General features: G+C 43.9%; 1 protein-coding gene across 5 annotated transcripts in view; it reads left to right on the top strand.

Annotated features, from left to right (window-relative positions):
* The window catches only part of MBNL2 (muscleblind like splicing regulator 2), a 170,517-nt gene that overhangs the window by 84,503 nt on the left and 60,180 nt on the right, over positions 1-25,834 (top strand). The gene's annotated exons all lie outside the window — the stretch shown is intronic.

Raw genomic sequence — 25,834 nt, 5'->3', positions numbered from 1 at the left:
TAATTCCCATCTGAGACCATACTGATGATGGTCTCTTCCTGTCACCTCTGTAACTTAAATGACACATACTATATTACACTGTGATGATTTGTTGACACTATTGAGAGGTTAGCCCTAGGCCACCAGTGTGAATACCTTGGTACAGAAATGGGAAACTCGGTCCTTGGTGATCCTTATTTAACTTGTTCCCTCTGAGCAAGGAACAGAACAGTAAATGCTTCTAGAAAAACCTGAAGGGATTCCCAGCACCAGAAAGGAAGGGGAAAATATAAATGTTCTACTTAGTAGCTCATTTTCCACACTGAAAAGAAAAAAAAAAAACATACATGGGATGTAGAGAGCCTTTGGACATTGGTCTCCTGGGGCTCAGTGGAGTCTGATGTCGGTTGCCAAGCAACAAGAACAAGGATCAAGGACTTTGAGTTCTCAGCAAGGTGGGAAGCATATTTGGATGGATTCTCAACAGGATGTCTGGAATTTGTAGGGAGGCTCAACCTTGGTTAGCGCCTCAGCGTTCATGAGGTCCTCTAGCATCTAGTCCTTTAGATGCTTGATTCTTGTTCTCAGCATAACATCTTATTCATTGATTTTGTTACGCATGCTCCTGTTATCTCCCTAGTTAAACTGAAAAACTTCTGAGGGATAGAAAGGAAGCCTAAATGTTATGGTCTCACCTCCCAGCATCTAGTGTGAATTATCTTCTATAAAACTATATTGGGTGATTATTCGACCTACCATCCTAGTTGGTTGTCAAAGATCCTTCTTTTATTTCTCTTAGTGGACACAAGTTTACTGACACTTGTAGAGGCGAACTTTGCCTGTCAACTTTTAACTTCCACTGATTTTTCCATAGAGTGTGCCAAAACCTTAAATTGATTCCAGTTGCTCAAAAAAGATGTATATTTTTCTTCTACACGTTTTAAGGAAAAAAACATTTGAGTGTGTTTTCCCTAGACTAAACCAAAATCAGATAGTTTTTCCAGGAATGTATGAATGAAAAACCAAGGGGTTACTTTGGAAGCAGACGTGCCGTTATATAGGATTTCAGGAGAACTCAAGTGATTCCGTATTTCACATGACTCCAGGTAAAAGGGAAAAAAAAGAAAACTTAGCCCGCAGTAGGAAAGGGGAAAATAAATCCTAAAGCTCTTCTGTGCAGATTTGTGGTTCAGAAACTGAAAAAATTTGATTCAAAAGAAATACAGCAAATTATATTAGGGAATATGAATTGCCTTTAGACAAAAGAATATTCATGGATTTTTGCTGTTTAAAGATAAAATAGCTCTCTTTCTCGATCATGGACTCACCAGATCTTGGATCTGTAAAGGACTTTGGGGAATTAAATTATTTTCCACACAGTGCCAAGACAGTGACTCCTTTAGGGCAAGGATCATATTTTCTGCTTCCTCTTCAAAAATGTCCACAGTGCTGAGTCAAGAGCTGTGCGCTCCGTTCCCTGAAATAACAGGCGATGATGTGGATGCTGCTGAATCACAGCTGTAGGGGGAGAAGAGAAAAATCTCATCTTTACTTTCTGGATTCGTCTTTCTCTTTGATAACAACCCATTTTGAGCCATAGAGCTATTATAATAATAGGGATCACATCTCTGGGATTTTTGCCTGTGCCACTCATTCAGATGTCATTCGAAGAGACACCCTGGTGCTTTTGTTGCCTGATGGGCCCTGGCCAGCTGCCCTAAGAGCCTGCAGGCCCGCACTTCACAGAGAACCTAGCCCATGGACCTGTCCATTCAGAAACTGTTGCTCGGGTCTTACCTTTGGATCACCACGGTGCTGACACTGACAAAGACTCCACACCCCTACTCCTCTCAGAGTTGTCTAGGAAGCCCCGCCAGCTGTCACGTATTGTAATTAACACATCCCTCTACAATTATGCAAGCTGGTAGAAGAATTTCAAACATTTGGCCAGATAACAAATCCATCCCCTCCGTTAGAGAAAGGTCATTGCTCTGGCCATCTGGTTATTTACTTTTCTTTAGAAATGAACTTCATGGAATTTTCTGTTGGGAGGGCAAAATGATGAGGACGAATGGGAATTTCCTAGTAAAAATAATCTGCCATTCAACACTGGCCATGCCCACGTACTAGCAGTCTTAGATTTTACTTCTAACCTTTATTTATCCCGCTATTAGCATACATAGTGTGTCTGCACACTGCTACAGAGGAGTGTCTTCGATGACCTTGACATGTTACTATTGGTCTCTGTAGCATAGTACATATCTCTTTTATCATCCATGTGTTCATGAAAGCTACCAAAAACCACTTTGGGGGAAGTAGAGAAAGAAAAGAAGCTGGGAGGAATGCAAGGATGGATAATTCCTGCCATTAAGAGGGATATGGGTTAGCAGAAGGGAACACACAAATGACTGTAATACGCGGATCGTAATCCTTAACTGCCGGAAAGATACATGAAATGAATCCCTGTGGGAGGAGAAGACATGTCTGAGGGTGGCTCATTGGAAAAGACCCTGGTGCTGAAAAAGATTGAAGGCAAAAGGAGAAGCGGGCAGCAGAGGATGAGATGGTTAGACAGCATCACTGACTCAGTGGACAGGAATCTGAGCAAACTCTGGGAGACAGTAGAGGACAGAGGAGCCTGGTGTCCCTGGGGTGGCAGAGTTGGACATGACTTAGCGACTGAGCAAAAACAATAAGTAGGTTCAGTGGAGAGGAGGGCACCTGAGATGGGCCTGGGAGGTGGGGAAGAGGGCTTTTGAGGCAGAAGGAGCTGCGGGAGCGTGAGTTTAGAGGGAGGAGAGAGTGGAGTATTTGGAATCTGAGGGTTGTGCTAGTTGCACTGCAGCACAGAGGAATATGGACCATGTCAGGAGATGAAATAACTATGATGTGTCCAAATGGGGTCCAGGGAGAGCTGGAATGCCAGAGTAAGGAATTCAGAATTAATTTGGCGAGTCAGGACCATGAAGGATTTTGAGCACAGAGATGAAAACTTCGAAAGATGACCTTTGTGAATGTTCCAGGTTGAATTGCATCCTGCCTCCACCGCCTCTCCCCCGTCCCACCTCCCACCCCTGCCAAGTCCTGTGCTGATGTCCAGCCCCTCCTTGTCTCTGAATGTGGCCTTGTTTAGAGAGAGGCCCTTACAGCTGTGATCTGGTGAAAGCAAGGTCATTGTTGTTCAGTTGCCAGGTCATGTCTGATTATTTGTGACTCCATGGACTTCAGCACAGCAGGCCTCCCTGTCCTTACCATCTCCTAGAGTTTGCCCAAGTTCATGTCCATTGAATCAGTGAAACCATCCAATCATCTCATCGTCTGTCACCCTCTTCTCCTTCGTTAGGTCATTAGGGTGGAGCTCTACTCCAACGCAACTAGTGTTCTTATTAAAAGGGGAAATTCGGACACAGAAATGTACCTACAGGAAAGACAGTGCAAGAGAAACAAGGCAAAGATGCCATCTACAAACCAAGGAGGGAGGCCTGGAACAGATCCTTCCCTTGACCCTTTTGGAGGAACATGGACCTGCTGACACCTTGGTTTCAGACTTCTCTGGAACTGAGACAATCAATGTCTGTGGTGTGAGCTTCCCCACCAGCACTTTGTTAACATAGCCCCCAGCAAACTGGGCTTCCCTCATAGCTCAGTTGGTAAAGAATCCACCTTCGATGCAGGAGACCCCAGTTCAATTCCTGGGTCAGGAAGATCTGCTGGAGAAGGGACAGGCTACCCACTGCAGTATTCTTGGGCTTCCCTGGTGGCTCAGCTGGCAAAGAATCTGCCTGCAATGGGGGAGACCTGGGTTCGATCCCTGGGTTGGGAAGATCCCCTGGAGAAGGGAAAGGCTACCCACTCCAGTATTCTGGACCTGGAGAATTCCATGGACTGTACAGTCCATGGTGTCACAAAGAGTAGGACATGACTGAGCGACTTTCACTTTGGGCAAGCTAGCATGGCGATGGTGGGTGCAATGGGCTGGAGCGGGCAGAATCTGGGCTCTCGGAATGAAATACATGTGCCTCACAGGGGCTGGTGGCATGGGAAATGGTGGCAGAAGGAAAAGAAAGCGATTAAAAGTGTCGTGGAGAGAGATGCTGTTGACTGAGCCCCTGGCAGGAGTGTCAAGGTGTAAGCTGCGGCCAAAAGGCAGCTCCTCACACTTTGTCAAGGGTTCAGATTGGGCAGAAGAAGGCCTGGGTTCCAATTAGTCCTGGCTTCAGCTCCAGTGACCTCTGTGATCCCAGACCACTTGTGTTCTCTCTCTAGCCCAGGGTCTCTACTGTAAAAGGAGGAGATCGCACTAGATCATCTCACAGATTCCAGATCCCAAGAATTTGTATTTTATGATGCTAATCACACAAAGTTTTATGTTCAGATACAATAAAGACACGTTTGTGTGTATGTATGAGTGAGCTTTATAACCAACCTGTTTCTTAAAGGAACCGGAGGAAACTTTCAGAATTCAGCATCATTGTTTTTAAAAGGGACAACAAATAGAATATCGATTCAGAGAAAACAATCACAGGTCGCCTGAGATGAACTCATTACTGGATTTGGACTTAAGCTCCGAGTTTCCTGGCAGTTGAAGCAACAAGAAAAAAACATCTGCTCATTGTCTGATAAAAATCAGTGTAATGTGATTAGTTCTTGAGGAAAAGATCTAGATGATGCTGAGTGCTCAGCTATGATTACACTTTTAAATACTGCTGATTCAAGATACATTAAGCCTTGCAAAAATCCATACTCTTTAATCCAATAATTTCATTTAACCTGAAGAAATAAAAACAGGGCAAAGAGGATGACTATGTGAAAATGTTTGTCACAAAATTTTTTATGAAAGTGCAAAACTGTAAGGAATCAAAATGAGAGAAATAGTTAATTTAATTGTACCTCCTTTCAGGGTATTATAATGCAGGCATCGAAAACAAGACTCCCCAGCAGCAGAAAGGAACAGACACGCTGATGACAGGCTCAGTGAGAATAATCAGGAGATGAAATGATTCGTTCACCAAGATTATAACTATATTACAATATGGAAAACATCAAAAAGCAGTCCTCAAACAAGAGCAATTATGATAGAATGGTGCTCTTAATAGTGATTTCCCCCCACCATTTCCCAAATTTTTAGTAATGCTTACAACTAAATTTAGAAGAACAAGCCAACTCAGGTACTTAAGCTTTGCTTTCTAGAAGTTCTATAAGGGATTTTAGTTTTTTAGTTCAAAAGAAAGGAAAAGTTTTCAGAAATGCAAAAATAGCCAACTGAAATTGTATTGCTTGGGAAAAGCTGCTAATCGATTTCTTGAAATATCTTTTGTATTTTTAGAAATGATTCTTTTTTTAACAGGTGTGGCTCTCGTTGGCTTTTGAGGTTACTGGAAAACTGGTGGAATTAAGCACATGCTGAGATGCTAGGAGGGAGCTAGTGATGGGTTAAAAGCCAACAATCCTCCATCTATAGCACCTTCTTAGGCCCCCACACCTTAGTGAAGTCCCTTCCAGTGAGCTCCCAGGCACCAATATTCCTTATTTTGCATACCCTGCCCCCTTATTCACTACAAATCATTCTTCTCTGTGCTAGTCTTGATCTTGTTATTATTTCCTCAAAATAAAGAGAGGAGCTTCTACCTGGTACTGATTCGAATGAAAACAACTAATTATGATCAAGAACTAGCTCTTAGTGTTGAACTGAAACCCTGAGAAGTTTTAAATTTTAAAAACCCTATGGCATGTGTAAACAATCTAGAAATGAGTCATTGCAGACGATAACCTGAAAAATTGATTCACAGAAGAAAATATAGGTGCATATGTCACCCAACAGTCCAGCCTTTGTCGAAGCACTTCCAAACATAGAAGGAAAAAAACAACAACAATCAAATGTAATAAATCGCATTAATAGAATAAAGAGGGAAAAATGCATCACTTCAACTGATGCAAAAAAAGCATTTGATAAAAGTCCAACACCCTCTCATGATAAGTAAGTTTCTCTTCTACTTGCAACACTCCTCCCACACTTTAAGTCTCTTTCCTAGGTTCTTTTCCTAATTTCATGTTTTTGTCACTAGTTTCTGTCTGCTGTTTTCTTTTACTGGAACAAATCATTTCACAATGAAGTTTAAATGATTTTAAGGTTATTCCATTGTAAAAGGCCTGGGCCAGAAAGAACAGGAAATACCTCCAAGAAATGAGTCTGTAGTAACAAGTCTTAGAGATTCAGAAGGCCCACGGAAGCTTGTTTGCATTGGTCTTGTTCATTCTAACACCACTGAGTTAAGAACTAAAATGTCAGTGGCCCGTAATTTACATTCATTGATTACTTATCATTTACTACTTATAGGTTTTTTTAAGAATTAGAATTCCTTTGTTAACACTGAAAAATTTTATCTGAGCCTCTGAGCTCATAATGTTTCTGTTATCTGTTGAGGGAGAATACACCTTACAAAAGTTAACTATGAATTCAATGAACTGTTGTATGTTTCAATCTGTATTTTATTGCTGACAACAGCATTGTATAACCTTGGAGACTGTAATACTAAATTTACAAGCCACTGTTCACATGTTCTACAGGCAGTGTTTGGCAACACATGCTTCCGTGTCCCCCTGGCCGAAACTCTTCCCACTCCCCAGAGGAGCACCCATGCTCTCCAGAGAGAAGCAAAGGTCATTTCAGAGTAAAGTTCATTCCAGAAAATGCTTAGAAGGAATTGCATGTATATATGCAAAAAGAAGTAAATTCTCCCATACCTCGGGCTCCCAGTGGTACACTCGAAGTTCTAAAGCTCCAGTGGCTCTTAGCATCCTGACATTTGCTAGGGTAAAGTAAGGTCCAATGTGTTCACTTTAAATCCCCAAATAGAAACTGAGCTGTCAACTTGATTGTCCTGAGGCCGATTTTCTCTGCTTCCCTTCTTTTCCATTCACCTAGGTGCACTCCTGCCCTCTCACCACATGTTATTAGGTCCGGCGCGGTCTGGCGCCTTCACAGAAAGTAGAGCAGGAGAATCTCAGCCAGTTTCCCCTTTGTGAGACACTCCTCAAAGTAAAAATTTGTAATGTCTGATTGAGCAGTGGTGCCAATACTTTGGCCACCTGATGCAAAGAGCTGACTCATTAGAGAAGACCCTGATGCTCAAAAGGATTGAGGGCAGGATGAGAAGGGGGCAACAGAGGATGAGATGGTTGGATGGCATCATCAAACTCAATGGATATGAGTTTGAAGAAACTCCGGGAGATGGTGAAGGACAGGGAAACCTGGCGGGCTGCAGTCCATGGGGTTGCAAAGAGTTGGACACAACTGAGAGACTGGAAAACAATTGAACAGTAGGGTGAAACTGGGGAAATAAGGCGAGGATTCCTTTATATTGTCAGGTGTAAAATGGCGTAGTCTGACCAGGACTTTGCCAGGCTCTGTCCTAAAGACCTTTCTCCCTTTGCTGTTCTTCTTTGAGGTGCATCTGAAGTTGCTGGTGGATGGTTTTATCCCCTCAGCACAGCTCCAAGGGGCAGGAGACGGCCTGATCGCTCCCAGCTGTCTGGATTTTACGACTGAGAGGGAGGGTGGGGAGATTGCCACCCATCGCCTTTCGAGGAACAGAGTGGGAGAAGTCCAGGGCCTGGCGTGCTAGAGAGAGGGTCTCCACACCCCCCCCCCCACACACACACCCTCAGCCCTGCCAGTACTTTAGCCTTCCTCCTTCTCCCAGCCTCTGGCCTGCTCCCTGGTCACAGGGGCAGTGCTAAATGGAGCTCTGTATGAGATCAGCAGTATTTAGCGATTGGAAGTCTGACATAATGCACTTTCTCATAATTTATTAAAGTTGCTAATACATTTGAAAAATATGCGAAGAACATGGAAAACCTCTGGGTAATATCGTCCAGTGCATTAACCCTCCATTGATTTTGCCCCTCAATCAGAGTAAGAGCCAAAGTCCTGCTGAGGAGCCTGGCCACTGGCTCTGGTCACCTCGCCTTCCCCACCTCTCCCGTCTCAGCGAGGGCTCTTCCGGGGGCACGCTCTGCTCCAGCCGCACTGCCTCGACTGCCGTTCTAGAATACTCTTGGCGCACTTCCGCCTGTGGACCGCTGCACTTCCTGTCTCCTCTTCCTAGAGTCCACCAGGTGTGTTCCCTAGACTCTGTCAGGTCTCAGCTGGCCTCTGCTCACTGAGACCTCCTTCCGTCCCTCTTAACAAAAACTGCTGAGTTCCCCAGCCACGCACTTCCTGGCTCCCTTAGACTGATTTTTCTCCGTGGCACTTAACCCCATCACGCTCACTATATACGATATTGGCCAAAAAGTTCTTTTGGGTTTAAGTTTTTGGCCAGCCAGTGTTTTACTTCTCTGTCTTACCCCCCATTAAATGTAAGCGCCATGAGGGTAGGAACTTTTGCCTATTTTTTTCCCTTATTCTCTGTCCAGTGCTGAGAACAAAGGGAAGTGAAAGTTGCTCAGTTGTGTCCAACTCTTTGCAACCCCATGGACTATAGAGACCATGGAATTCTCCAGGCCAGAATACTGGTGTGGGCAGCCATTCCCTTCTTCAGGGGATCTTCCCAACCCAGGGATTGAACCCAGGTCTCCCACATTGCAGACGGATTCTTTGCCAGCTGAGCCACAAGGGAAGCCCGAGAACAGAGGAGATGCCCATGAAATACACAGTGAGTGAATGAATGTCTGGAAATGGTAGTGAATTCTGTCTAGGAACGTGATGTATGCATTAGTCTGAAACTATAGATTGGTATGGGCTTCCTCTGTGGCGCTAGTGGTAAAGAACCCCGCCTGCCAATGCAGGAGACCTAAGAGATACGAGTTTGATCCCTGGGTCACAAAGATCCCATGGAAGAGGGCATGGCAACAGATTCCAGTATTCTTGCCTGGAGAATCCCGTATACAGAGAGACTGGCAGGCTACAGTCCAAGGGGTTGCAAAGAGTCGGACACAACTGAAGTGACTTAGCACCACGCTCACATCGATTGATGTATGCATGACCCATGTATCTCCTGGACATCCAGGTGCCTGACCTGCAGATTTTGTGGACTTGTGCGTTCCCCAAACATGGGAGTCCCAGAGGCTGTTAGTGCTGCCTCCTTCTGCCTTAAGACCTGGAGATGTGCTGGCAGCAGCTGACTCGGGTCATTCCCCTCAATTTTTAATGTATTAAAATTCAACTATATTTTTTAAATGTATTCAATCGCCTTAATTGGATTTGTAAGAATGCATGATTTATGAAACACTACATGGATCCTTTCAGCTGCTGTTACAATCAAATATCACTCATTAAGACAGTTGCTTCCCTTTCTTTTCTTCATGTGTCTAGAGTTTCTTAAAGTTAGAAGCAATTTATTTTTCATCTTTTGTATCCACTTGGGCCTAGTTCAGTACCATGCATAGCATAGGAATTAATCATTTATATTCTCAGAGCATAAGGAGTTTTGGGAGAGCCAGGTTTGGATAGGTTCAGACTTTGGATCTTCCCCTTACTTGCTGTGTGGCCTTGGAAAGGTTGCTTAACCTCTCTGAGCCTTGATTTCCACATCTGCAAAATGGGAATTAAAAATAAGATTTACCCCCAGCGGCTTATAATAAACACTGGCTGGATGGCATCATCGACTCGAGGGACATGAGTTTGAGTGAACTCCAGGAGTTGGTGATGGACAGGGAGGCCTGGTGTGCTGTGATTCATGGGGTCGCAAAGGGTCAGTCACGACTGAGCGACTGAACTGAAGTAAACAGGATGTTCCTGTGAAGCACTTAGCACCCTGCTTGGTACACTGTGAACGTTCAGTAGATGTCACTTGTGTAAGCAGATGAACGTGTGAAAGAAGCACAGTGATTAAGAGCAGTGGCTCAGGAATCACATTGTTTAAATCCCATTTCTTCCTCTTGCTCCTTTTATGGCCTGGGCCAAGACGGTTAACCTTACCAGGTGTTGGTTCTCTTATGCATCAAATGGAGATATTAATAGTACCTCCCTTGCTGATAGGTTTGCCTGAGACAGTGCTGGTGTAACACTTAGCACAGTACTAGCATGAGTTTAATAATAAGTAGTCAATAATAATAATATCAGTATTTACTTGTACTCAATAAATGTTACCAAGTATTGCTACCCTTTATATAGTTCTCTTAAAAAAAAAAAAAAACAATACTGGACTCTAATGATGGATGGATTCAGTTTACAAATAAACCTGACCAGCAATTGCTGGACTATGAAGAGCTTAAGTGTCCAACCAACAGTCATGTATGGATGTGAGAGTTGAACCATTAAGCAACCTAGATGTCCATCTGCAGACGAATGGATAAGAAAGCTTTGGTACATATACACAATGGAGTATTACTCAGCCATTAAAAAGAATGCGTTTGAACCAGTTCTAATGAGGTGAATGAAACTAGAGCCTATTATACAGAGTGAAGTAAGCCAGAAAGAAAAACACCAATTCAGTATACTAACGCATATATATGGAATTTAGAAAGATGGAAATGATAACCCTGTATACGAGACAGCAAAAGAGACACAGATGTATAGAACAGTCTTTGGGACTCTATGGGAGAGGGTGAGGGTGGGATGATTTGGGAGAATGGGATTGAAACTTGTATATTATCATATGTGAAACAAATCGCCAGTTCAGGGTCAATGCATGTTACAGGATGCTCGGTGCTGGTGTGCGGGGATGACCCAGAGGGAGGATAAGGGGAGGAGGGAGGTGGGAGGGGGGTTCGGGAGGGGGAACTCATATACACCCGGGGCGGATTCATGTCAATGTATGACAAAACCAACCAATATAATATTGTAAAATAATTAGCCTCCAATAAAAATAAGTTAGAAAAAAAAGAAGGCTGAGTGCTAAAGAATTGATGCTTTTGAATGCAGTGCTGGAGAAGACTCTTAAGAGTCCATCGGACAGTAAGGAATCAAACCAGTCAATCCTAAAGGAAATCATCCCTGAATATTCATTTGAAGAGCTGATGCTGAAGGTTTGGCCACCTGATGCAGAGAGCTGACTCATTGGAAGAGACTGATGCTGGGAATGATTGAGGGCAGGAGGAGAAGGGGGCGGCAGAGGATGAGATGGTTAGATGGCATCACTGACTTAATGAACATGAGTTTGAGCAAACTTCAGAGATAGTGAAGCAGAAGGAAGCCTGGTGTGCTGCAATCCACGGGGTGGCAAAGAGCTGGACGCACTGAGTGACTGAACAACAGCAAAGTGGCCAACCAGCTCAAGAATCCACAAACAGGGAGCACTGGGGTTTGCTGAGGGACAACACTCCTTCCACAGTCTTAAGGAAGAGACGGAGCAATGTCATATTTCATTGTTTGGCTGGATGATCTGATCAGAGGGGCTCTAGAGTCGGGTTAGTTCTGCCCCCTGGACCAAAGAGATGCTGATCGTGAGCCCCAGGGTGCAGTCTGCCCTCCTAGGTACATCCCAGGGAAATATTCAGCAGCAGGACATCTGAGAAAAATGGGCAGATTGTCCAATGAGGGTGGGTGACGGTGAAGACAAGTCCAGGTTGTTGACTCTTGGTGGGTCTGTAGCTGGGCAGCAGCTGTCCCCCAGTGGGGCAGAGCTGGGCAGACCTCGTCCCTGCACCCCGTCCTCTTCCAGAATCGCCTGGTGCATCGAAGTGCCTGTGGAGGTGGCCCTGCTTCGCAGGAACACATATCAACCTTTTCAAAAGCAACTTCAAAATGCTGGCCAAATTTACACATTTTCTTTGACTTCCCTCCTGCTTGACTGTGCGATCCTCCCCTCCTCCATCTGCCACCTTCGTGCAATTTTAATATCAAGGACAATTTTTATCAAGTCTTTCTCTGTAATCAGGATATAAAAATGATCCCAACATTTCTCTTTGAAAATGGATCTTCAGAGACTCAGTAGGCCTTTATGCATGACTAATAAGTTCTTCAGTGAAACATTTTGTCTTTTACTAAAATAAATCTCTCCTCTTAAATCTTCCATGTGAAAAATCTGACAGCATTTAAGCCGATGGGTTTCATTTGCAGAAAATCATTGTACTTGTTCAGGATGTGGGAGTTGTTGTAGTTTGTTTTTGGTCAGACGAGGGGACCTGGTTACCACAGTTCATGAAAAAAGTCAGAATGCCTGTTCATAGATCAAATCCTTGTGTCAGAAGATAGCACAGTGTTTTCCTTGTATAGCCTCCAATCTCATGAAAAAAAAAACAAAAAAAAAGCCCCATCATCTGGCATTTCTTATAGGTGACCGTATTTGCTTCAAGGGCTGCAGCAACAGTCGCCACAAGCCAGGTGACTTAGAACAATAGGAATTTATTCTCTCACAGTTTGGGAAGCTGGAAGTCTGAAGCGAGGTGTCAGCGGGGCCACGCTTCCTTTGAAGGTCAAGGGAAGAAGCTCTTCCAGGCCTCTCTTCCAGCTTCTGACAGACTCTAATGTTCCTTGGGTTAGAGACGGCCATCTTTTCCCTGTGTCTCTTTACACTGTCTGTCCCTCTGTCTGAATTTCCCCTTTTTATAAGGACACCAGTCATGTTGGATTAAAGCCCACCTCGATGACCTCATCTTTATCTAATCACTTCTGTAAAGACTATTTCCAAATAAGGTCACATTCCAAGGAACTGGGGCTTCAGACATTGACCTCTCTCTCCAGGAAGACCCAATTCAACCTGTAACAGCCGTCGAGTGTCATCTCCCTAACATCCTTTATCATACAAGGTGCCCACGCTGTTCTGAATGAATCTTTTCCTTGTTACCCCATAGCTTCCCCCACGGACAGCAAGGGGCAGGAGAGGGCACATGTTTCAGTAACGGGGGCCTAGAATTTAGCCTGGTTGACTTTAACAACATGGCCTTGGTAAATGTCTTCAAATCTCTGGGAGCCTCATTTTCCTTCCCTTTAAATTGGAATAATATATTACAAGAATGTTGTGAAGCTGTAATAAGCTATTGTGTGTGAAGAATGCTTTTGAAGGTGTAATAGGAATGTTGTACTGGATTTCAAGTTTCTTAAAAATGGCTCTTCAGAGGGGCAACAGCACAGATTGCAGTGTGGCCTGGGTCAGGTGCCCAGCTCTGCCACTGACTCCTTGCAAGACGCTGGGATGTGGTTCTCCCTTCTCTGGGCCTCCCTTTTCTCCCATAAAGTGAGACTATTAACAGTCCCTCTGCTAAGCCCTTGTATTGGAGGATCGAGTGTGATTTACCAAAAACACTCAGAAACTGCTGGTACATGATCCGTGCACTATTATATAAGTCTTAGCTATTTTTATGGAGGGTAGGATCACATCTCAGTACCCCGTGGGCAGTTCCTTCCCCGTTTCTGGCCGTGAGCAGAGGCAACCGCAGCGTTTGCTGAATGAATGAAGGAATAGAGACCCTCAGCTCCTGCCTTCAGGAGACCTTCACCTCCACTCTGTCATGTGTCTCGGCTGACCCTCCCCCAAGTGGCCAGGCCCAACCCCCTCCCCCATCCTGTGTTTCCTGAATGAAGTACAGTTTCCTCCTGCGGTCGCTCAGCTTGCAGGTCAGTCCCCAGGCAGCAGGTAATCCACACCAGCCTGAAGAGGAATGTGCTTTTCTGTGTTACTAAAAATGAATGCACCCTGAAAAGGACACTCTACCCTTCCCTCTCCAATGAGTGCTTCTTCGCCTCATTGGCCCTGTTTTCCTGGTTATTTTCCCCATCATCCTCCCTTTCCTGCCCATTCCTTTCCAATGCTCCATCCATACTTTAACCCTCCCTTCTCCCACCTCCTCCTGGAAGTCCTCCCAGCTTGACAACAACAGTCCATTACTCTGGCTTGTCACAAATATATTTATAATCAGGCATGATATGCAAAGTATTTTAACATAAACTCCTCCCAGGACAGTGACCCATCAGAATGCCCCAGAGCTGGGTCAGGGAGGCCCCCACCCTGCTGTATCAGATTTAAATCTTTGATTCCTGAGATTCAGGAGGGGAGCTGGTAGGATCTGGAGGAAGGGACTAGAATGACCAGAGAAGTGGGGACAACACCTGACACTCAACAGGCTTGGGACTGTGGCTCTTTTTGTAGAGAGACAGAAGTATACTCACCAAATGCCAACCTTTAAGGCTAATTGTCTACCTGTGTCCAAATTCCAGGAGATTCCCCATGTGGTTTTCAATCAGACTGAGAGAGAATCTGCAGTAACAGAAGGTGTATAATAAAGTTTGTATCTTTGGCTAGATTTCACTTATTTGGGAAATGACCAGTTTCTGATCATACTTTTCAACTGACGATAATAAAAATCATAGCCTGTGTTTCCTCAGCATGTCCTTTGTTTGAGTGCTGTGTGAAAGCCTTTATCAGGCTTCGGGAATTTGACCCCCACAGAGTGGTTATGAGTTAGTCTGGTGGTGGTGGTTTGGTCGCTAAGTCATGTGTGACTTTTGTGACCCCCATGGTTGTAGCCTTCCAGGCTCCTCTGTCCATGGGATTCTCCAGGCAAAAATACTGGAGTGGGTTGCCATTTCCTTCTCCAGGGGATCTTCCCAACCCTGGGATCGAACCTGTGTCTCCTGCATTGCAGGCAGACTCTTTACCAACTGAGCTACAGAGAAGTCCCTGTGAGTTAGTCTGGCTTGTTTTAATTTTCCAAATTGCCAGCCCTTACTCCCCTCCCCCACCTCCCTCCACATATATCCAACTAGATAATCTGATAAAGATCTTAGTCTAAACATGATCTGTCCAGTCCTCCAGGGTCGCCCCAGCCCCTGAGCCAGGCAGAGTTTCCCACAGTGTGTTTACAGCACCTTGAATCCTGGCCCCCCAGCACACACAGATCATGGCGTTGCTCTGTTCCACCTGCGCATTTCATCTTTCCAGGCTTGGCAGGTGATGGGGCTCAATAAATTGGCTGGCTGAAAGACAAGAGAAGTCATTTGATAAGATGCACTGAGTGCCTACCGTGCGAGGGTCCCGGTACTGAGAGGTGTAAGACGTCGACCAGGGGACTTCCCTGGAGGGTTCCTGGAGGCCAGTGGGTAAGACGTGGCCTTCCAGTGCAGGGGGTGCAGTTCAGTCCCTGGTTGGGGAGCTTAAGATTCCATGTGCCTTGTGGCCAAAGAAACAAAATAAGAAAGAGGAGCAATATTGTAACAAATTCAATGAAGACTTTACAAATGGTCCACAAAAATAAAAAAGACATAAGTGAGGAAGGCCTGTCCTCTCCCACAGGAAACATCCTAATGTTGTGACATTAGCATTTCACAGAGCTTCTGTTTCTCCCACAGCCATGGCCATGCACGCGTGGATGAATGTGATGTCAGAAAAGTAGACGCTATGAAGTCAAACAGTAACTAGAGTAGTTCTGTATTATGTTCATACATCATCACCATCCACGCTGACTAATGTTCTTCTGTGACTCAGAAGACATCGATCTTCTAGCTAAATAAAATAGTTTTCGAATGAAGCATCTGATGCCTGGAAATTCGTTTCCTTACATAACTGGAAAAGTGGAGGGACTGTTTTTGCTCTCACTGATTTCTCTTACCTGGCACATTTTCAGTTAACATTTACAGTTAACAAGACAGAGAATCTTTACCAGTTAAGACAGAGCTTGGCCCCAGCATCAAACCAATGAACAGCTCTTTCCAATTCTAAGACACAAGAGTATGAAAATTTAAACTGCCCAGGCTCAAGGTCAGAGAAAAGGATAGAAATCTAGGAGAAAAACAGTGAAAAAGGCTTCTTCACATAATTGGAGAATCAAGGGAAGGAGACATGCTCAGTACGTTTTAAAGCATATATATAAAAAAAAATTATCTTGAGGCTTAACATAAATTAATTTATTAATTAATTAAATTTCTCAGGCAGCCAAATTCATTTTCAGAAAAAGATTGAAACATGCTTTGAAATGGAAAGCTACAAACAATTCACCCTCTTTGTCTCTCCTCCCACTTAATGAATTTTTATGTTTTGTCTATTTAAAATGGTCACAAATTAGGTCTTTTTTTAAAAAATTATTTATTTATTTAATTTATTTGGCTGTGCTGGGTCTTAGTTGCGGCATTTGGGATCTAGTTCCCTGACCAGGCGTAGATCCCAGGCCCCTGTGTAGGGAGTGTGGAGTCTCAGCCCCTGGACCACCAGGAAGTCCCTACAGACTAGGTCTTAACCGCACAGCAGTGCTTGAAGGAACAGGGCAGTCACCTTGGCATGACTATAAGGAATCACAGATCTGCTCCCGGAGTACTGGCTGCCCTAAATGCAGATCGAGAGAGGGCCGACTCCAAGCATTTGCAGATCCCTGTAAGGAAGAGAAAGCACCAGCGTTGGGGATGAGCACTTGGCCTCTGCTCCATAGTCTGGGGGAGGCAGTGGACTGGTGCACTGTGCCGTCTCATATGGTGTTTTGGGGAGAAATGAAAACTAAGCCATAGTTCCCACTGTGACCTGTGCCATCCATCTACACAAGCTGATCTGTGCTGTTCCTCACCCTCTCCTAAACTCACTGCTCAGCGGTAAAGAATCTGGTAAAGAACGCAGGAGATGCAGGTTCAATCCCTGGGTCGGAAAGATTCCCCTAGAAGAGGAAATGGCAACCCACTCCAGTATTCTTGCCTGGAGAATCCTGTGGACAGAGGAGCCTGGAGGGCTACTATCCATAGGATCACAAGGAGCTGGACATGACTGAAGTGACTTAGCATTAAAGAAAACAGCATGCAAACTCACAGTTGTGCAGTGATTGGTGCTGGGTAAAATCGAAGGTATTGCTAACTGCCTGTCAACATGCCTGATTTTCCTTAGTTTAGGCATTTGGCTGCCTCTCCAATCTTCTTTTATAACATCCTACGTTTCCTCCATCCCTTGGAAGCAAAAAAGAAAAAGGAACTCACCCTAGAAAAGTATGTAAACATTCCCTTTTTATCTGTCTGTAATAATGGGGCCTCCCTGATAGCTCAGTTGGTAAAGAATCTGCCTGCAATGTGGGAGACCTGGGTTCAATCCCTCGGTTGGGAAGATCCCTTGGAGAAGGGAGTGGCTACCCACTCCAGTATTCTGGCCTGGAGAATTCCATGGACTAAGTCCATGGGGTTGCAAAGAGTCGGACACGACGGAGTGACTTTCACTTTCAATCAGTATAGTATTTTATGCTATTTGCCAAAAGAGTATAGCATACATAGACTACAAAAGATGAATTATAATATAAATTGGACTAAATTCCTAATAAGCAGAGAGTTCTTATTGTAAATTCACCCATAATATTGATGAGACGGGCAACTGTTCATTTTGATGAGACTTCTGGTTATCATTTGCTTGTAGTCATTCCCTGAATCTATAATTTCCTCTAATTCTGATGCCCTTATGTGGCTTGTATTTTATTTGCTGTATTATGTAGTTGGAGCTAATGATACAAGGAGCTCGTGTAGTTCAATTAGTTTATTTAAATTCAAAAGAAGCCTGAAAGCCTAATCTGTCACTTGCCTTAGAGCAGAGCTATTTCAGTCTTGTAGTTAATGTTAGGAATTAAGCCCCAATGTAAATAACCATTTTATTCCCCTATCTTTTGTCTTGCCCATATCTTTCTGGAAATGTGCTGGAGAAGGAAGAGAACATTCAGGCCAAATGTTAAACTCAACCTTTGCTCCTGACTTAGACCCAGAAAAATGACGAACCAATAGAAATCTGCTCGAACCAAGGCCTTTTTTTTTTTTTTTTCACTTTCAAAAACTTTGAGAGATTTTGAAACTAGGGAAACTGAGTCTGTGAGCATCTGATACACCCAGCCAGTTTAGTCATTGAGAAAATATCTGTTAAGCAACTTGGGTTTCCCAGGTGGTTCACCAGTAAAAAAAAATCTGCTTGCCAATACAGGAGACGTGGGTTCAATCCCTGGGTTGAGAAGATCCCCTGGAGAAAGAAATGGCCACCCACTCCAGCATTCTTAGAGCCTAGGAATCCCATGAACAGAGGAACCTGGCAGGCTACAGCCCACGGGGATCACAAAGAGTCAGACACGACTGAGCAGAGCTAAGCAGGGACCTAAACAGTGGTCTCTTTGACTAAATTTTCCACTTTCAAGCTGTGTACACTGTAGATATTTAATCAATCCTCCAATTGATTTTGACTCGGTTTGCCACTTCTGCTGATGTGCTTCATGCCTGGTCTGTCATGTAGACTTCTCACAATTCTCAGAACTTATTGGGACTATTGCAACATAAGTCTCTGGTGTCCCTTTTTACTGTAACTGTTCTTTATGTGGCTTTCTCATTTTACCAGATTAGGAACATTCCACAGGGAAATAGATATAGAATTGACAACATGTAGCAAATTATGGTTTTTTGCAGAGCACCTGTGGCTGTCTCTTAAGTTCTCACAAACATCAGAAGGGGTTCAGATGTGGGACCATGATCACACGCCCATTTGACAGATGAGAAAACTGAGGCACAGACTGTTATGTGTAAAATTCAGTTTAACCGTCTTGGGATGAAGCCACAACCAGAACTGGGGATTTTCCCACTGTAATGCATAGCCGCTTTAAACTAGATTAGTCATGCCATGTTAATCAGTCCTGACAAGTTTCAGCAGGAAAGATATTAAAGAAAATCAGATCTGAGGTTCTTCTAAAGAGAGAGAGAGAGAGAGAAGAATTGGCACTGATTGTGAGAACAAGAATAATAAAAGTGTTAAATAGCTTGGTAGACAGGCCGGAGGGAAGCACCATGATAGAGAGGCTGAACTAGTATCAGAAAGATTGTTTTTTAATTCCAGGTATTTTATCTGCTCTGCAGAGAAGGTGTTAGTAATAATGAGGAGGAGGATGAAAGTAAAAACTTAACAGAGGGCTTACTATGTGCCAGGAACTGTTCAAACTCCGTATATGCATTAAATGTTAATCTTTACCCAAGTCTAGGAAGTGGGAACTATTGTTATCCCCATTTTACAGACATAAATGGAGACCACAAAGTCCCATGGAAAGAACAGCAGAGCTGGATTTTGAGCCCACATAGTCCAGGTCCAATATTTCGTAGGTGGTTTAGTGGTAAAGAATTAGCCCGCCACTGCAGGAGATCCCGGTTTGATCCCTGGGTTGGGAAGATCCCCTGAAGGAGGGCATGGCAACCCACTCCAGTATTCTTGCCTGGAGAATCCCATGGACAGAGGAGCCTGGCAGGCTACAGTCCATGGGATCGCAAAGAGTCAGACACGACTGAGCAGCTGAGCACACAAAAAGTTTGGGTCCAGGGACTGTTCCCTTTACCCTTGGTGCAAACTGCTTCTCCAGGAATGAGTCCAAGACAGAGCCGGCTTCAGGAATGTGACTCCAGGACAAGAGGATCTGCCGCCGCCGCAGGATTTCACTAAATTGGTTTCCCTCATGTGGAACGTGAGGGAATCTGAGAGATTCTTCCCTGGCTTCCATGGGATCCCAAGTGGGCCCCTGGACTCCAAGTGTCCCCACAGGCTACTTTGGGAGCGCGTGCTGTCTGCCCCCAATCTTGAAATGACATGAAGTGGAAGTGACTCAGTCATGTCTGACTCTTTGCAACCCCATGGACTGTAGCCTACCAGGCTCCTCTGTCCTTGGAATTTTCCAGGCAAGAATACTGGAATGGGTTGCCATTTGCTTCTCTAGGGCTTCTTCCCAACCCAGGGATCGAACCAGGGTCTCCCACACTGCAGGCAGATGCTTTACTGTCTGAGCCACCAGGGAAGCCCCCAATCTTAGCAACAGATTCTCCCTTCCACAGCCTGGCCGGCTCCCTTGAAAATGCCATTACGTGCTGAAAACAGTGAGCAGCCAAGACCCAACTGGAAAAGGCGAAATTCAGTGGATCAGGCTGTGACCCTGTCCCTCAACTGGAATTATCTCCCAAAGGGGCCTTTTTAGAGTCTGCTGATCAACAGCATGGCTCACACTAAGAAACAATTTCAAATTATCCCGAGTGATACAGCAGGGGCCTATTGTCAATGTGAATTATAGATCATATAAAATCCATTGCTTTTCCCATGGAAAACTAATGGGATATAGTTTTCTGTTAGCAATCCCTGTGGGCAAAACTCCTACTGTTAATCCCTGTAACAATCTCCTAATTAATCTGTTTTCTTTTTTGCTTCCATATTTTAACTGACTTTTTCAATTAAGAGCATACGAGGAAAAGATTCTGAAACTTACTTGTTTTTAAATAAGCAATTAGAAAACCTCCTTTTCCAATTATGCTTTTTCTTTCTCGCACCAACCTGATTCTGAAATCTTTTCTCAGCCAAAGCCGCATTTATTCTCTCCCACGTCGTGTCATATAATGACCACGTAATTCTGAGAGCTCAGATCTGTTGTTTTGCCAAGCACATGTTATAGTTATTTAACATTTTTCCTCGTCTTGTTGAGAATCAACATGGGTATTCTGTATTAGAATCTTTCATGGTTGCTTATTTTAATAAACTTAATTCAGCTTGAAATTCTTACTTGCTTCTAGCCATTCTCCCTAAACTCAATTTTCCTGGAGTAGAGAGTATTTTTGGAGGTAGAATGAAGTGTACAAAAATCCTATGTAAACTATATCCAAATTCTGTTATTGTTTTTAAATAAGTGGATTCCAAACAATGTAAACCGTTATATTAGATATAAAAATCTAATAATCAGGATAAGATTTTACTGTTGCTTTTGTTGTTCAGTCCCTAAGTCGTATCTCTTTTGTGACCCCGTATCCCTCTAGGCTCCTCTGTCCATGGGATTTACCAGGCAAGAATACTGGAGTGGGTTGCCATTTCCTTCTCCAGGGGGTCTTCCCGACCCAGGGATCAAACCTGCGTCTCCTGCCTTTATTGGCAGGCAAATTCTTTACTGCTGAGCCACCAGGGAAGCCCAAGATTTTATACATAGCATAAAACATAAATCTGATCTGGCTCTTCTCCTATTTGAAGCTTTCAGTGGCAATCAAGTCCATAGCCCTTAACTTGACTCCCAGAGTTCGTCGTTATCTGGTTCTAGGCGACTTCTTCCTGTTTTCTCTCTCATCATCCTCTCCACTGCAGCCCCCACCACGTTCTGTGATCCAGCCTTGAGAAACTTCATGAAGGTCCCAGATGGTTCATCTCCCTAGCACGTACACACACACACACACACTCTCACACACACTCACACACACACATACACACACACACACTCACACACACACACGGCCCCAGATGGTTCATCTCCCTAGCACGTACACACACACACACTCACACATACACACTCTCTCTCTCTCTCCAGGCCCCACTCACTCCCGTGCCAAGCTCCTTCTCATCCTTCAGGTCTCCATTTAAATACATCACATCTTCAGAGCCCTCGCTTGCCACCCGTCTCCATTCTAACGCTCTCCCTCCATCTTCTCTCAGCCTTCTCCAGAACCCGGTCCATAATTTGTAAGTAAACATTTGTCTGTGTCGCTGTTTAGCTAGTATCTGTCTTCACCATTAGGTTTCAGGCTTCCGGAAGGGAGGCAGCAGAGCCTATGTTTTCTCATCTTTTAGTTAGCTAGCCTTTCACTCAGCACCTGACACAGACCAATAAATATTTGTGGAATGAAGGAAGGAATGAGACCCTAGCCTGGAAATATACTGTGAACAAGCGTGAATGTGATTCCAGACCACCTGTCGGTTCTATAGTTGGTGGGTCCCACCTGGAGCGAGTGGAGTCCTTTGGGGCTACCGTCTCCACATTAGACCCTGACGTGGGACCATCAGCCCGGACTCCTCCAGGGCTCCTGTTTTCCAGTTCTAGGAGGTTCTTCACAAGGAATCTGGAATGGCAGACACCTTCCCACTCCATCTCACAGAAGAAGCTGTGCCAGTCCTCCAGGGACTGGGTCCTACCTCTCTTATCGCTCCACAAACGGTGTTTAACCAGGAGAGGAAGAGCTAAAATAAAACAAGAAACAGTCCTGGCAGTCACAGGAAGACTTTGCCAAGACATTTTTCATCTTCATTTCTTGGACCAAAATTGAAAGACACTATTTTTGACAGTTTTGTTTTGTTTCATAGTGATATACAAAGATGCTTTACATTTCTGCTCACTGTCCCCTCTCCCACTTGGGTATGACAACTTGCTTTGATAATCAGCAGTTTTTGTGCAGTGGTGCGCATCCTGACAAATCTTACTCCTTAATAAAAACTTCCTTACAAGTTGTTTACTGTGTCAAATAGCTTGTTATATTTTGACAGTAGCTTTTCCTTTAGGACTTACAGAGTCCTGTAGGATCCCTTACTAAAATTCTGCTGCCTGGAGTTTTCCTGATCTTGAATTTGTATGCCTCAGACATCCACACTATGATACCCTTCAAAATATTGATATTAATATTAGATCCAACTCTGATTCAGGGCCCTCTCTTCAAATATGAGTTCTTGCAGAAATATCCTATAGAATTGAAAATAACCTTAAATGTAGGATACTTAAATAAGTATAATGAAGTAACCTTTATCATGCTTTCAAATGAAAAGTTACTCTATAGAAGAACCAAAAAGCCAATCAAAATGTAACTAAATTTGTAGTTTTGTACTTACTGTAAAGAAGTGAAAAAGTTTTAGTCACTCAGTTGTGTCTAACTCTTTGCGACCGTATGGACTGTAGCCTGCCAGGCTCTCTGCCCATGGAATTCTCCAGGCAAGAATACTGGAGTGGGTTGCCATTCCTTTCTCCAGGAGATCTTCCCAACCCAGGGATCAAACCCGGGTCTCTCGCATTGCAGGCAGATTCTTTATGGTCTGAGCTACCAGGGACTATAAAGAGAATGATAGACAAGTATTTTTTCTTTCCTTGGTAATACTGACAACACCTCCTCAGTGGTTACTACCTGACAAGCATTTCTCTGCACCTCGTATCTGTATTATTAATAATTCACCTAATCCTACAACAGCCCTTAGAGGAAAATACAGTAATTATTTTCATTGTACAGATGAAAACATGATACACAAGAAGTTCAAGTAACTTGCTCAAAGTTACAAAGACAGCAAAAAGCAGAGCCAACTTATGTGCCCAGGTTTCTGCCTTCAGAACGTGGGGGCTTAACCACATCTTTTGCCCCCTTCCAATAGACAGAGCCAGGCAAATGAGCTTTTTCCGCTCCCAAATCTTCGTATATATTCTATTCTATTTTAAATCATGTTAAGTAGCCTATCATTCTGCAAAGGATAATGTTAAATTTTTACCCTCCCTGGATGTTACCTATTGCTGATAAATAGGTTAACATTGTGATGTAACTGAGTCAGGTAAATGTCGATTTAGAATCCGGCCCTACCACCCACCAATTTATACAACCTTTGGAAAGTTTCTTGATCTTTATGAGCCCATCAGCTATTTTGTAACATAGCAATCATTACAGCTGTTATAAGGAGAAAATGAGATAACCCTGTATAAACTGTCTGGCACATGGGTAATCAATAACATTCCTCACTCCAAGCGTATAAGAAGAGTAGGAAATTGTATTAATTCTCATGGAAAAGAAGGTTCCATCAATAAATTACTAATTCAGTGTTGTAAATCATGTTTCATTCCCTGGAAATAGTTTATACAGTTCCTTAAGAGTCCCAGTTGTATCAAGAGATAAGAGCATTTACAGGAAAATTGTGTTTTTCCAGGCAAATCAAAATTTTTGCCTGCAGCTACAAAGCATTACATTAGAAGTGATGTGGTGGTTTAGTCGCTAAATCATGGCCAACTCTTTGCAACCCGGACTGTAGCCCGCCAGGCTCCTCTCTCCGTGGAATTTCCCAGGCAAGAATACTGGAGTGGGTTGCTATTTCCTTCTCCAGGGGAATCTTTCCAACCCAGGAATCAAACCCGCATCTCCTGCATTGAAGAGGGATTCTTTACTGCTGAACCATTGGGGAAGCCCCTTACATTAGAAGACTAGTGATCAAATCGACCATTATATGAACGAACAAAATATAATAGCCAGACTGGTAGACGTCAGACTGTTTCACAAATTCTAACTCTGTTCTATGGAGCTCTGCTTTCCCAAATCCTCTCATGAAGCCCATTGTATGTTTGTGCGTGTAAGCCCATACATATATCTTGTATACCTGAACCTTTCTGGGTGTTATCTCCCTAGTGAACTGACTGTGTTTAAAGAGAGTTTGAATTGAGGTTGTCTGGGGCAACTTACCCTCTATACAAGAAATGTCACTCTGTTTAGTTCTCCCCTACCCCTACTAATGGGCAGTGGCTACGTCCTGTATCCCATGACTGCCTCCCACAATAGATGGTGTGAATGTATTTGGATACCTGGCATAAGGCAGCCAATCCAGAGGCTGGTCACACAGCCCTGTTGAAGGAGATGGCCTAATCTGAATGTATTCTTGGAGATTTGATTGTAGCAAACCCCGAGACTAAGGCCACTGTCAAGGGAGGACAGAAAGAGAAGTAAAATAAGAGATGCCTGAGGCAAATTGGCAGGGCTGGAGGGACCCCAGGACATCATAAAACAATGAGTAAAGCAGAGTTACGATTAAATCTTCATCTTAAAATTCTATGGAAAGAAGTAGGTGGAGAGATGCCAAGACTGCTTTGATTCGGATTATTTTCTATTTCGGGTCCAGTTTGCCTGTATTTTTACATTAGACCTTCCAATACTGGACCCAGGTTGTCTATTTCAGGAACTTCCCTGGTGGTCCAGTGGATAAGAATCTACCTTCCAATGCAAGGGACATGGGTTTGATCCCTAGACTGGTAACTAAAATCCCCCATGCCCCAGGGGTAACTCAGTCTAGGAGCTGCAAAGTTAAGCCCATGCAGAAGACCCAGCATAGCCAAAACAAACAAACAAACAAAAAAGTGTCTATTGCATACATTAGGAAGCCAGATGAAGCATCCACAATATGAACTTGAGCCTAAGGAGACACGCCGACCTTGCCCATGGGTGTAGAATTACTTTAGCAGAAATGTGGCCTATTCCTTCTGGTGTCCCGGTACCTGCCTCAGTGTCCTCCCTGCAGAGGGTGGCACAGTTTCTCTTGTTGCAAACACTAGGGCCTCAGGACAGCACAGGCTGATGAGCTCAGGACTAGACCAGGATCTCTGTCTGTCCTTCTCCATGGCAGCGCTGGGAGATTCACACTTGGGAGGGAACCCGCGCTGCCAAACGCACAGCTAAAACAAGCGGGAGGCAGAGTGAGAACTCCAGATGTTTAGAATTAGGATGACTATAAACAAATTTGTTTCTCCAGATCCACCCAGCTCGCTTTTTAAAATTACTTTTATATCTGGTAAACAAACTCATATTCTCTTTTCTTGGTTGCAAATAGACTAATTTTTCAGGGAATGACAATTCTCGTACTGGTTAGCACAGCTCGTTATTCTTTCTCCAGAAATTGCATCATTCACACATCAACATGAGTCTCTCAATCGATAGTTTGGAAAAGGTGGGAATTCAGTATAAACATTCATTACCATTTGCAGTCACTCTTCAAAGACCGGCTTTAGGCACACCTGTCACCTAATTAATTTTACTTTTCAATGTGCCAACTTGAACGTCCCCGCGTTACTTTCATTGTACACACTTCACGATGTCAAAACCTGACATTAACTGTTATGTAACTGTCATGGGAGCTGGGCAGGGACACGGGTGGCAGCGTTCATGTAGCAAGCTGATCTGTTGCAGGCGATCATCTGAGTTCACCTGTGCATCAGTTACTAAGAAATGCCCACTCCTAGACTCATACTCCTTCCATCACTCAAATCAGGGGTGTCCTCAGCCAACCTGGAGCACACATTTCAAGAAATCAGATCGTGCTGATTACTATCCCCACAGCATAAATGTGGCACATAATTATTCACATATTGTCATTGTTCCAGCATGCACATTTAGCAAGTTCAAAGCTTCCTTTTGATAAGTCACAATAAGTTTCTCCTCTGATCACCCTCCACACCGCCT

This window comes from Moschus berezovskii, chromosome 13, assembly GCF_049115385.1.
Source record: "Moschus berezovskii isolate FMDL1 chromosome 13, NW_MosBer_1.0, whole genome shotgun sequence".
In the NCBI taxonomy this organism is placed as follows: Eukaryota; Metazoa; Chordata; class Mammalia; order Artiodactyla; family Moschidae; genus Moschus; species Moschus berezovskii.
Note: the sequence above shows the minus strand (reverse complement) of the source record. Positions and strands in the feature narration are given on the sequence as shown.